This window comes from Siphateles boraxobius, unplaced genomic scaffold, assembly GCF_051911475.1.
Source record: "Siphateles boraxobius isolate OS27281-9 unplaced genomic scaffold, OSU_SipBor_1 52, whole genome shotgun sequence".
Classification (NCBI taxonomy): Eukaryota; Metazoa; Chordata; class Actinopteri; order Cypriniformes; family Leuciscidae; genus Siphateles; species Siphateles boraxobius.
Window position 1 is genome coordinate 233,381 of NW_027509164.1, and position 12,795 is coordinate 246,175.

At 47.5% G+C, this 12,795-nt stretch overlaps 4 non-coding genes and 2 pseudogenes across 4 annotated transcripts; all 6 read right to left on the reverse strand.

The window, feature by feature from the left end:
• Window positions 1–951: 951 nt before the first annotated feature.
• LOC143713808 (U1 spliceosomal RNA) lies at window positions 952–1,115 on the reverse strand. The gene has a single exon (XR_013195298.1). It is a non-coding gene; the product is annotated as a U1 spliceosomal RNA (small nuclear RNA).
• A 434-nt stretch (window positions 1,116–1,549) lies between these two features.
• On the reverse strand, window positions 1,550–1,740 carry LOC143713703 (U2 spliceosomal RNA). Its single transcript, XR_013195253.1, has one exon. It is a non-coding gene; the product is annotated as a U2 spliceosomal RNA (small nuclear RNA).
• A 1,105-nt stretch (window positions 1,741–2,845) lies between these two features.
• Window positions 2,846–3,009, reverse strand: LOC143713809 (U1 spliceosomal RNA). Its single transcript, XR_013195299.1, has one exon. It is a non-coding gene; the product is annotated as a U1 spliceosomal RNA (small nuclear RNA).
• Window positions 3,010–3,443: 434 nt separating this feature from the next.
• Window positions 3,444–3,619, reverse strand: LOC143713728 (U2 spliceosomal RNA; annotated as a pseudogene).
• A 6,553-nt stretch (window positions 3,620–10,172) lies between these two features.
• LOC143713641 (U1 spliceosomal RNA) lies at window positions 10,173–10,336 on the reverse strand. The gene has a single exon (XR_013195196.1). It is a non-coding gene; the product is annotated as a U1 spliceosomal RNA (small nuclear RNA).
• A 434-nt stretch (window positions 10,337–10,770) lies between these two features.
• LOC143713729 (U2 spliceosomal RNA) lies at window positions 10,771–10,946 on the reverse strand (annotated as a pseudogene).
• Between the last annotated feature and the right edge of the window lie 1,849 nt (window positions 10,947–12,795).

The following is a 12,795-nucleotide window of genomic DNA, read 5'->3' on the forward strand; positions in this document are numbered from 1 at the left end:
CTGGGATTTTGGACCAACAAACATTCTGCCCTAAAAGTGAGCGGGCAGACCAAAGCGTACGTCGAAGAGACTTGAAACTCTTGAGGGATGGTAGTACCCGCCCGGTCTACAACATCACCAAGGCTCGGCCCAATCGGCCCCAAGGTGGCGCTGCAGCGATCAGAAGTACGAAATGCCTCGTAACTCCTGAACCGTCCGTCGCAGACCCAAGTGTCTTACATCACCGGAATCCTTGGCTCGGGCCGAACAAGACGCAGGCCTCGGATTCGATGGTTGCGCTGGCGAGATTTTCGGGTATTTGGGATTTTGTGAAAAAGCTACTTTTGCACACTAGTCCTAGGTCTTTCGCCCGATCTGACCCAAACCGGTGCAGAAAGATTCCCTGGAGTCTGATTGCCGACAGCGATGGGGAAAAAAGTCGGAATTTCGATTCACGTTGGCGACGGGACGCCAAAACGTTGGGAGTGGGCGAGGCGGGCTTTACTTAAATGGCCATAACTCTCCAACGGAATGAGACAATTACACCCAAGTCGGTACACCTGTGCACGGGCTCAGCCTGTGCTCAGGTGAAAAGGGATGTGGCGACTGGCCACTTGGTGGCGCTGTAAACAGTAAAAACAACAACATGAATACGGCCATAGGCGACTGTATGTCAGGTGATTTTTCACACATGCACAAGGTATTCATACCACATGATAGAACTCCTCATTCGGAACAACTTTGCTTCTAGGACCACTGCTGCCAATAAAAGCGCTGGTTGAATAATGGAGATTATTTGAAGAATGATGAAAAAAAAAACCTAAAAAACAGCCCTACTTTTGCAGACTGGTCCTAGGTTGAGAGTTTTACATCTCTCAATCAACCACTGCAGTTCAATTCTCTGGACTTCCTAGGTCGTTAACTACCAGAAGAAGAGGAACTCGAACAATCTGCTCTTTTAACCAGTGTGTCCAGGGGAGAGCGCGAACGCAGTCCCCCACTACCATAAATTATGCAGTCGAGATTCCCACATTTGGGGAATTCGCAGGGGTCAGCACAACCGGAGTGCAATGGCCGAGCCTCGCCCTGGGTGAACCACCTTCCTGATCATGGTGTCTCCCCTGCCAGGTAAGTATGAATTCCCAGGCCTCCCGTCAGAGGCACCGTGTCCCTCTCCGCAATCCTCACCAACGGTCGGACAATCAAACACACACCTGATACAACTCATCAGCTCATTCGTAAAAACTCCAAGAGATAAGAGAGAGACATCAAAAACCTGCAGAGTCGGGCTCTTTTGCTGTTGTTGTTGTGGATGATGTTGTTTTCATGCTCCGGATCCATGAGCCAAAAATCAATTTCATACGCGGCCACCGGATAGTGGACGAATCAGATGTTAAACGAGATAAGAACAGAGTTGTTGTTTTTTTTTCCCTCTCACACCACCATTACCTGTATAGCATATGATCACCTACAACACCTTTAAAGCACCCATACACAGCAATATACGTTACTTCCATTAACACCTGCTGCCACACAAGACTAAAACATCTCTTTCATTGAACACAGTTTTTGGGGGTGCACCGTTCCCAGAAGTACTGCAATACCAGGTCGATGCGTGGAGTGGACGGAGCAAGCCCCTCTTCCATCTCCCAGTTCCAAAAATCAATTTAATATATGGTGCCCGGGTAGGGCACGTATCAGATATTAAACTGATAAGAACAGATACTACACTTGATCTTAGCCAAAAGGCCGAGAAGCGATGACATAATGACGCAGAGGCGGGGGAGCCGTCAAAGGCCACGCCCACCTGGGCCGTGGCGAGAGGGTCTAAAGGTCGCCAGCAAACAAGCTCAGCTCACAGCAATACAAGCTCAGCTTGACTGTTGACACCGAAAATGGATCACAGCAGAGCGCACAACACGACACTTTGGAGTGCAACCTGGGATTTTGGACCAACAAACATTCTGCCCTAAAAGTGAGCGGGCAGACCAAAGCGTACGTCGTAGAGACTTGAAACTCTTGAGGGATGGTAGTACCCGCCCGGTCTACAACATCACCAAGGCTCGGCCCAATCGGCCCCAAGGTGGCGCTGCAGCGATCAGAAGTACGAAATGCCTCGTAACTCCTGAACCGTCCGTCGCAGACCCAAGTGTCTTACATCACCGGAATCCTTGGCTCGGGCCGAACAAGACGCAGGCCTCGGATTCGATGGTTGCGCTGGGGAGATTTTCGGGTATTTGGGATTTTGTGAAAAAGCTACTTTTGCACACTAGTCCTAGGTCTTTCGCCCGATCTGACCCAAACCGGTGCAGAAAGATTCCCTGGAGTCTGATTGCCGACAGCGATGGGGAAAAAAGTCGGAATTTCGATTCACGTTGGCGACGGGACGCCAAAACGTTGGGAGTGGGCGAGGCGGGCTTTACTTAAATGGCCATAACTCTCCAACGGAATGAGACAATTACACCCAAGTCGGTACACCTGTGCACGGGCTCAGCCTGTGCTCAGGTGAAAAGGGATGTGGCGACTGGCCACTTGGTGGCGCTGTAAACAGTAAAAACAACAACATGAATACGGCCATAGGCGACTGTATGTCAGGTGATTTTTCACACATGATAGAACTCCTCATTCGGAACAACTTTGCTTCTAGGACCACTGCTGCCAATAAAAGCGCTGGTTGAATAATGGAGATTATTTGAAGAATGATGGAAAAAAAACTAAAAAACAGCCCTACTTTTGCAGACTGGTCCTAGGTTGAGAGTTTTACATCTCTCGATCAACCACTGCAGTTCAATTCCCTGGACTTCCTAGGTCGTTAACTACCAGAAGAAGAGGAACTCGAACAATCTGCTCTTTTAACCAGTGTGTCCAGGGGAGAGCGCGAACGCAGTCCCCCACTACCATAAATTATGCAGTCGAGATTCCCACATTTGGGGAATTCGCAGGGGTCAGCACAACCGGAGTGCAATGGCCGAGCCTCGCCCTGGGTGAACCACCTTCCTGATCATGGTGTCTCCCCTGCCAGGTAAGTATGAATTCCCAGGCCTCCCGTCAGAGGCACCGTGTCCCTCTCCGCAATCCTCACCAACGGTCGGACAATCAAACACACACCTGATTCAACTCATCAGCTCATTCGTAAAAACTCCAAGAGATAAGAGAGAGACATCAAAAACCTGCAGAGTCGGGCTCTTTTGCTGTTGTTGTTGTGGATGATGTTGTTTTCATGCTCCGGATCCATGAGCCAAAAATCAATTTCATACGCGGTCACCGGATAGTGGACGAATCAGATGTTAAACGAGATAAGAACAGAGTTGTTGTTTTTTTTTCCCTCTCACACCACCATTACCTGTATAGCATATGATCACCTACAACACCTTTAAAGCACCCATACACAGCAATATACGTTACTTCCATTAACACCTGCTGCCACACAAGACTAAAACATCTCTTTCATTGAACACAGTTTTTGGGGGTGCACCGTTCCCAGAAGTACTGCAATACCGGGTCGATGCGTGGAGTGGACGGAGCAAGCCCCTCTTCCATCTCCCAGTTCCAAAAATCAATTTAATATATGGTGCCCGGGTAGGGCACGTATCAGATATTAAACTGATAAGAACAGATTTTTCTTTCGAAAAAAGTTTATTGTCACATTGTTTCATTCCATTCTTTCAATATCCATTTTTTCCTTATAAAATCACATTTTTGCACATATCTTAAAACAACAAAAAGGACATAAGTTACAGTTAAAAATCAGTTATGTTGATGTGTTGTGTAAAAGTCCATGTATGTTGTGTGTTGTTTTAAAGTAAAGGTAAAATGGATTAAAATAAAATAGGAATGCAAATATAAAACAATAAAACAATAAAATATGCCAAATAAAACATCTCTTGTACAGGATCGAGGGTGAGTCCCTATCAAGAATGTCCATTCACTCCAGGTCTCCAGAACAGGCCCCAGACTCCTCGCTTCCAGTGCCCAGCGGAGATCCCCTCTCCTCCGGCCCGCTGGCCCGCTGTTCCCGTAGCCAGAGTGGTGAGGGTGCATCTACGGGCGGCCAGGTACGGTGGCGGCCGGGACCTTCTCCGTGTGACCTCGGCCCCCCCATCCGAATAACGACGTGCGGCCCACCCTGCAGCGTTGATGTTATCCTCTGCTCGCACGCGTGGAGGGGGACCGTCACGCGTTTCCCCACCAGCAGGTTTCTGGTGACCCAGATGGCATCCTTGATGTGGTTGAGGGTGAGCCAGAGCGAGGCAAACGTTGGTGGTGTCAACTCCTTCAAGCCCTGACCCACCCCCAGGATGGCGAGCTTATAGTCCACCTGGGCCCCACCCGCTGGCAGGCACGGGAAAAACAGGGGGCCTGTCTTGGCCCACAGGTCCCGCGCAGCGCCGCACTCCCAGAGCAGATGTTGAACGGTCTCCGGGGAACCACATCCGGACCGTGGGCAGGTGGAGTTTTTGGCCATGCCTCTGGAGTGCATGACCGCCCTGACCGGGAGGATCTCATGAGCCACCATCCACGACAGGTCCTTAAGCCTGTTCTGGAGAGCTGGGTGGGCTGCGTTCCTCCAAACGTCTTTGGCCTCACCTAGTGTGAGGCCTGGAACTGGACTCACCGATTCTCGATCCTGCACAAGAGAGACGAGAGACTTGTGATTAGTTAAAACAGTGGCATCATTTGTTTCTAAAAGATATTTCTTTAAAAATTTCTTAATAAAACTATGCTCTTTTGACAAATTAAAAGACACTGGACTTTTAAGATCAATGGGTAAAATTTTCAAACTTCTTAGGTATGACCCCATCCAGAATCGGGTCATGGCTGCTGTCTTGTGTTCTCTGGATGGGGTCAGTGCATACTGGATATGGAGGGCGGCAAAGCGGCTGCCTAAAAACAGGTGGGGGTCTGGGAGGCCTTTCCCGCCATTCTCTTTTTTCTTTTTAACGACCTCCCTCTTGATTCGTTCCCACTTGGACCCCCACAGGAAATAAAATACCGCCCTCTCCAACTTAGCCAGGAATCGTCTTGGGGGACTAAAAACAGAACAGACAAGTAAAATTAGTGGTAAAATCACTGCTTTAAAAATTAAAATCTTGCCTTCTAACGTCAGTTGTCTTAGTCCCCAAAAGCCCAGTCTTTGTCTGACTTTCCCTAACATGTCAGTCCAGTTTCCTGGTCCTCCACCCTCCCTGTCAAATTTTACTCCTAAAATTTTCAAATCCTTTTCTTTAAAATCCAAATCTAGTCCTCCTGTGTCCACGTCGCCCCACGGCCCGAAGAGCAGGGCCTCGGACTTACTCCTGTTAAGCTTGGCGCCCGAGGCCCGACCGTACCAGTCAGTCAAGTCCATTGCTCTTCGTACTGATAAAAAGTCAGTCGCTAAAAGGGTCACGTCATCCATATATAAAACGCAGGTCGCCGTCAGTCCACCAGTTCCTGGGATATCTAGTCCTTTAATCCATTTATCCCTTCTCAAGATCTGTGCCAGTGGCTCAATACAAGCCACATACAGAAGGGGAGATAAAGGACACCCCTGACGGACACCGCTGTGGATATTTACAGCTTTGGAAAGATGCCCATTTGCAAGAAATTTGCTGCTTAAGCCCTCATACAGCAGTCCCACCCAAGCTATAAACCTCTCTGGAAAGCCCATTTTTTGCAGTACCTGAAGGAGGTACTGGTGCGAGACCCGATCAAAAGCTTTTTCAAAGTCTAAATTTAGGACTACAAGCCTAATGTTTCTGTCTCTCGCAGATGGCGTCTCTGATCAGTACCAGGCTGTCTGTGATCTTCCTGCCGGGCACAGCGCAAGCTTGATCCAGGTGGATTACGTCCTCTAAAACAGTCGACATGCGTGTAGCTAAAATCTTACTAAAAAGTTTACAATCATAATTTAAAAGAGTGATTGGTCGCCAGTTTCTCAAGTCAGTCTTGTCTCCTTTTTTGTACAGTAATGTAACTATCCCTACTCTAAAGCTGTCTGGAAGTCTGTCAAGAGTCTCAAATTCTTTAAAAACTGTAAGTAAGTCATGTGCTAAAATGTCCCAGAAAGTCAGATAAAACTCAAAGGGGAGTCCGTCCATGCCCGGGGACTTCCCCTTCTTAAAACCCTTTAAAGCTTTTTCCAATTCTAAAAGATTAAAATCCTGGGATAAAAGCACATCTGGACTCTTAACTTTTTCATCTAAAAACCCTAAAACTTCCTCTAAGATGCCATTGTGTACCTCTTTAGTGCCGTATAAATTACTGTAAAAACTTTCAATTTCCCCTAAAATCAGGTCAGTTGTATTTACTTCCCCCCCTCTAAAAGTTTTTAAAATATTGATCGACCCTCCCCGAGCTATTGTCTTTTTAAAAAAATACCTGGTACACTTCTCTCCTTCCTCTAACTCCCTTTCTCTACATCTTAAAATGACACCTTTGCTCTTTGTTTCAGACAGATCTGACATTTCTTTCTTTACTTCTTTTATTTCATTTGTAAAATCCAATCCATTGTTTAAAAGGTTAAAATATCTCTGCAGTCTTTTTTGCAACCCCATCATGCGTCTTTTTTCTTTATTCTTTTTTTCTTTTCCAATTTGTTTAAAAAACCGTCCTGTCCTTTGTTTCACCATCTCCCACCACTGTGCACGTGAGTCGTAAAAGTCCTGGAGGGTCTGCCATTGGCTGAACTGCTCCCTATACTCACTAACCACTTCCTCGTCCTCTAATAGGGAACAGTTCAGCTTCCACAGCCCTCCCCCTGCAGTCACACCCGTGGGGAGTGAAAGAGTGCAAGACAGCATCATGTGGTCGGAAAAAAAGAGGGGGGTCAATGTAGCATCGGTCGGCGGGAGGTCCCTGGTAAAAATATAGTCAATTCGAGAGGCTCTGGCACCGTCACCACTGAACCAGGTGAAGCCTTCCTCTCTTTGATGCATTGTTTTAAAACAGTCAACTAACTTAAAATCTTTGACTATATTTTGTAATAAAACCGATGTCTTGTCGACCTTAAAATCCTCTCCTACCCTCCTTCTGTCCTTTTTTGATAATACACAATTAAAATCCCCTGCTACCACTAGGGGAGCCCTGCCTAGCATGTGGGGTTGCAAGTCTTCTAAAAGCTCATACCTGTTATTTTTTTCAGTAAAACCATACATATTTAAAATGTTAAGATCCTTACCTAAAAAAGTCAGATTTGCTAAAATTGCCCGCCCGTCCCTCACCACAGTGCTGCCCTTCACCAAAAGGTTGGGATTTTTTATTAAAATAGCAACACCGTCATTTTTGTTAAAATTGGACCCACTCCAAATGGAAAATCCTGGGGTCCAAATCTCCTCCCACTTCCTGTAATTTGTTAAAAAGGGCAAACCACATTCTTGCAATAAAAACACATCTGACTTAAAAGTTTTTAAAAAGGATAACACACTCTGTGCTCGCAAAGTAGACCTCACACTTCTCACATTGATTGTAGAGATAGTGAGGGCCATGAGCAGTATGGTTAAAAATACAAGCATTAATAGAAGGATAAAACCAAAAGACTGCAGAAAGTTACATTAAAATCATGTTATGTCATGTAGCACTTTTTCCTTTTCCCCAGAAAAACTGGGATCAGGAGGGCAAATGCTCGCCGCCTCAGAGTCCACAGAGAGAACCTCTTGTGGCTCCTTCGGTGACGATGTTCTAAGCTTAACGTGCAAAAAGGAGACTTCATTGGGAGATTCTGCGGGCCACATACGGTCTAGATCTAACGAAGAGGAACTATCTAGCCGATGCGATGCCCGCAGCCTTTTCTCCTCTGTTTGAAGCAGAGGAGATCTCGCAGACCTTTTTTGCACCTGAGCATTGGGGAGTGAACCCTCGGATTCACCCCCACTATCCACCACACTAACCTCCGATACGGTGTAGAGTGAGGAAGCCGTTGCATCCTCCTCCTCCTCCTCCATTTTGTTTTCACTTCTCTCTTGTTGGGGAACGGCTTCCTCACTCTGTTCGCTGTTAAAACTTGACTCCGCCCCTGTGGCCGCCCCACTTCCTTCCTCCTGCCCACTCCCTGAGGCTGGCTGGGAAATAGAATTTCCCGCCAAAACCTCAGGGACCGCCTCCTCCTTCCTTTGCTCTTTTGTTTGTTCCACATGTGGGGCGGCCATTTTGTTGCCTTTCAGTTTGTTGGCAAAACTTTTAGGGCAATCTCTGTAGAGATGGGATGACTCCCCACAGAGGTTGCACCGCCTGCCATTGGTACACTCTTCAAAAGTATGACCAATTTCTCTGCATTTCCCACATATCATTTCCTGGCATGCTTCAGCTAAGTGCCCAAACTTTCCACATTTTCTACATAATTTGGGCATACCCTGGTAGTGAATGTAGCCTCTGTTCTCACCCAACACAATCATAGAAGGCAGATGCTTCAGGCCCTGGTAGCCCCCAGCGTCTTCCCATTGTTTAATGGGAATTCGCCAGGAGCATGTCCAAATACCATCCTCATCTAAAACCTTGACTGGCTGGCTTCGAACTGTGCAAAATCTGCCCAGCCAGACACAAATGTCCTCCCCAGTCACTGTCTCATTAAACATTCTAACAATCACAGTTTTAAGTGTGTTGTCAGAGAGCTTTTCAACAGTAAACATGGACAGCTGGGATTTAGCTACTTCAAATCTGTGCCAGAAATCATTCAGGTGGGAAACCGCTCTAAAACTAACATCAAATCCTTTGTTCAGGGGCAGAGTCACGATGCAATTCAGATCATCAGGTTTAAAATTTAGAGTTTTTTGGATCAGCTTCCTGGAGAAGTCAAGACGTGACATCCCCAGGAGCTTCCCCTCAACTTCTTTGAATAAAAAACGCACGCTGTGGTGCCTCCTCATGCCGGCACGGGCAGCCGACATGGTGGAGACACCAACAGCCTAAAACTTTAAAAAACAATAAATAAATAAATAAATAGATAAAAAGGTCTTACCTTAAAACAGAACCGGAATAAAAGCAGCTGGATCAATGTACCTCTCAAAAGTTTGGGGCTCAAGTCACTGAAGGACCCAAGCCGGAAAAACCTCCAAGAGGCGATCGCTGTCTCTACCCTAGGACCAGACACTTGATCTTAGCCAAAAGGCCGAGAAGCGATGACACAATGACGCAGAGGCGGGGGAGCCGTCAAAGGCCACGCCCACCTGGGCCGTGGCGAGAGGGTCTAAAGGTCGCCAACAAACAAGCTCAGCTCACAGCAATACAAGCTCAGCTTGACTGTTGACACCGAAAATGGATCACAGCAGAGCGCACAACACGACACTTTGGAGTGCAACCTGGGATTTTGGACCAACAAACATTCTGCCCTAAAAGTGAGCGGGCAGACCAAAGCGTACGTCGTAGAGACTTGAAACTCTTGAGGGATGGTAGTACCCGCCCGGTCTACAACATCACCAAGGCTCGGCCCCAAGGTGGCGCTGCAGCGATCAGAAGTACGAAATGCCTCGTAACTCCTGAACCGTCCGTCGCAGACCCAAGTGTCTTACATCACCGGAATCCTTGGCTCGGGCCGAACAAGACGCAGGCCTCGGATTCGATGGTTGCGCTGGGGAGATTTTCGGGTATTTGGGATTTTGTGAAAAAGCTACTTTTGCACACTAGTCCTAGGTCTTTCGCCCGATCTGACCCAAACCGGTGCAGAAAGATTCCCTGGAGTCTGATTGCCGACAGCGATGGGGAAAAAAGTCGGAATTTCGATTCACGTTGGCGACGGGACGCCAAAACGTTGGGAGTGGGCGAGGCGGGCTTTACTTAAATGGCCATAACTCTCCAACGGAATGAGACAATTACACCCAAGTCGGTACACCTGTGCACGGGCTCAGCCTGTGCTCAGGTGAAAAGGGATGTGGCGACTGGCCACTTGGTGGCGCTGTAAACAGTAAAAACAACAACATGAATACGGCCATAGGCGACTGTATGTCAGGTGATTTTTCACATATGATAGAACTCCTCATTCGGAACAACTTTGCTTCTAGGACCACTGCTGCCAATAAAAGCGCTGGTTGAATAATGGAGATTATTTGAAGAATGATGGAAAAAAAACTAAAAAACAGCCCTACTTTTGCAGACTGGTCCTAGGTTGAGAGTTTTACATCTCTCGATCAACCACTGCAGTTCAATTCCCTGGACTTCCTAGGTCGTTAACTACCAGAAGAAGAGGAACTCGAACAATCTGCTCTTTTAACCAGTGTGTCCAGGGGAGAGCGCGAACGCAGTCCCCCACTACCATAAATTATGCAGTCGAGATTCCCACATTTGGGGAATTCGCAGGGGTCAGCACAACTGGAGTGCAATGGCCGAGCCTCGCCCTGGGTGAACCACCTTCCTGATCATGGTGTCTCCCCTGCCAGGTAAGTATGAATTCCCAGGCCTCCCGTCAGAGGCACCGTGTCCCTCTCCGCAATCCTCACCAACGGTCGGACAATCAAACACACACCTGATTCAACTCATCAGCTCATTCGTAAAAACTCCAAGAGATAAGAGAGAGACATCAAAAACCTGCAGAGTCGGGCTCTTTTGCTGTTGTTGTTGTGGATGATGTTGTTTTCATGCTCCGGATCCATGAGCCAAAAATCAATTTCATACGCGGTCACCGGATAGTGGACGAATCAGATGTTAAACGAGATAAGAACAGAGTTGTTGTTTTTTTTTCCCTCTCACACCACCATTACCTGTATAGCATATGATCACCTACAACACCTTTAAAGCACCCATACACAGCAATATACGTTACTTCCATTAACACCTGCTGCCACACAAGACTAAAACATCTCTTTCATTGAACACAGTTTTTGGGGGTGCACCGTTCCCAGAAGTACTGCAATACCGGGTCGATGCGTGGAGTGGACGGAGCAAGCCCCTCTTCCATCTCCCAGTTCCAAAAATCAATTTAATATATGGTGCCCGGGTAGGGCACGTATCAGATATTAAACTGATAAGAACAGATTTTTCTTTCGAAAAAAGTTTATTGTCACATTGTTTCATTCCATTCTTTCAATATCCATTTTTTCCTTATAAAATCACATTTTTGCACATATCTTAAAACAACAAAAAGGACATAAGTTACAGTTAAAAATCAGTTATGTTGATGTGTTGTGTAAAAGTCCATGTATGTTGTGTGTTGTTTTAAAGTAAAGGTAAAATGGATTAAAATAAAATAGGAATGCAAATATAAAACAATAAAACAATAAAATATGCCAAATAAAACATCTCTTGTACAGGATCGAGGGTGAGTCCCTATCAAGAATGTCCATTCACTCCAGGTCTCCAGAACAGGCCCCAGACTCCTCGCTTCCAGTGCCCAGCGGAGATCCCCTCTCCTCCGGCCCGCTGGCCCGCTGTTCCCGTAGCCAGAGTGGTGAGGGTGCATCTACGGGCGGCCAGGTACGGTGGCGGCCGGGACCTTCTCCGTGTGACCTCGGCCCCCCCATCCGAATAACGACGTGCGGCCCACCCTGCAGCGTTGATGTTATCCTCTGCTCGCACGCGTGGAGGGGGACCGTCACGCGTTTCCCCACCAGCAGGTTTCTGGTGACCCAGATGGCATCCTTGATGTGGTTGAGGGTGAGCCAGAGCGAGGCAAACGTTGGTGGTGTCAACTCCTTCAAGCCCTGACCCACCCCCAGGATGGCGAGCTTATAGTCCACCTGGGCCCCACCCGCTGGCAGGCACGGGAAAAACAGGGGGCCTGTCTTGGCCCACAGGTCCCGCGCAGCGCCGCACTCCCAGAGCAGATGTTGAACGGTCTCCGGGGAACCACATCCGGACCGTGGGCAGGTGGAGTTTTTGGCCATGCCTCTGGAGTGCATGACCGCCCTGACCGGGAGGATCTCATGAGCCACCATCCACGACAGGTCCTTAAGCCTGTTCTGGAGAGCTGGGTGGGCTGCGTTCCTCCAAACGTCTTTGGCCTCACCTAGTGTGAGGCCTGGAACTGGACTCACCGATTCTCGATCCTGCACAAGAGAGACGAGAGACTTGTGATTAGTTAAAACAGTGGCATCATTTGTTTCTAAAAGATATTTCTTTAAAAATTTCTTAATAAAACTATGCTCTTTTGACAAATTAAAAGACACTGGACTTTTAAGATCAATGGGTAAAATTTTCAAACTTCTTAGGTATGACCCCATCCAGAATCGGGTCATGGCTGCTGTCTTGTGTTCTCTGGATGGGGTCAGTGCATACTGGATATGGAGGGCGGCAAAGCGGCTGCCTAAAAACAGGTGGGGGTCTGGGAGGCCTTTCCCGCCATTCTCTTTTTTCTTTTTAACGACCTCCCTCTTGATTCGTTCCCACTTGGACCCCCACAGGAAATAAAATACCGCCCTCTCCAACTTAGCCAGGAATCGTCTTGGGGGACTAAAAACAGAACAGACAAGTAAAATTAGTGGTAAAATCACTGCTTTAAAAATTAAAATCTTGCCTTCTAACGTCAGTTGTCTTAGTCCCCAAAAGCCCAGTCTTTGTCTGACTTTCCCTAACATGTCAGTCCAGTTTCCTGGTCCTCCACCCTCCCTGTCAAATTTTACTCCTAAAATTTTCAAATCCTTTTCTTTAAAATCCAAATCTAGTCCTCCTGTGTCCACGTCGCCCCACGGCCCGAAGAGCAGGGCCTCGGACTTACTCCTGTTAAGCTTGGCGCCCGAGGCCCGACCGTACCAGTCAGTCAAGTCCATTGCTCTTCGTACTGATAAAAAGTCAGTCGCTAAAAGGGTCACGTCATCCATATATAAAACGCAGGTCGCCGTCAGTCCACCAGTTCCTGGGATATCTAGTCCTTTAATCCATTTATCCCTTCTCAAGATCTGTGCCAGTGGC